At 42.6% G+C, this 695-nt stretch overlaps 1 pseudogene; it reads right to left on the bottom strand.

Annotated features, from left to right (window-relative positions):
* LOC119339606 overlaps nt 1-695 on the bottom strand; it is a 9,510-nt pseudogene that overhangs the window by 3,874 nt on the left and 4,941 nt on the right.

Consider the following 695-nt stretch of genomic DNA (forward strand, 5'->3'; position numbering starts at 1 on the left):
CGTGCTTGAGTTGGGGTTTTAGCATCATTGCTCGATCTATCGACCGGAGTAGATTCTTTGTTGAGCACAACTTATGACTCCCGTTGCAGCGGCGGCTTTGGATCGAGTCGGACTCTGCATCTGGCGTCCGGACCTATGTGGAGATGGGCCTCTATATGTACTCCCTCCGTTTCCAAATATAACTCTTTTTGAAGATTTCAATACAAATTACATACGAAGGTACATAGACATATTTTAGATCATAAATTCACTCATCTTGCTCCGTATGTAGTCTTTATTGAAATTTCTAAAAAGGCTTGTAGTATTTAAGAACGGAGGGAGTGCTTTGCATTGAAATGCTTTCATTAATCTGTGCATGACTTTTTCACGGAAACAGGCCTTGTTTGATCCGCGTGCGCACTGCAGGTTCTCAGTGCTACTTAAACTGCTTGTGCTATGCTAGAAAGAAGAAAAAAAAACTTGAATTGCTTGTGGTCAATTTTGAGTTGTCTAGTCGCGACGACTCTTTGTTGTCATCATGGCCTTCGTATATGGCTGGATGGAAGAAAGGCATGGTGGAAAAGCAGAGCATGGCGATTGCTTTTGTTTCAAGCTTGGTGACAAAGCAGAGCAATGTACATGTAGGCTCCCATGGAGGGTTGGAGCTTTCCCTTTTAGAACCAGGTAGATAAATATTAAGATGCATATTAGGGGAG

The sequence above is a fragment of the Triticum dicoccoides genome, chromosome 7B (genome assembly GCF_002162155.2).
Source record: "Triticum dicoccoides isolate Atlit2015 ecotype Zavitan chromosome 7B, WEW_v2.0, whole genome shotgun sequence".
Lineage (NCBI taxonomy): Eukaryota > Viridiplantae > Streptophyta > Magnoliopsida > Poales > Poaceae > Triticum > Triticum dicoccoides.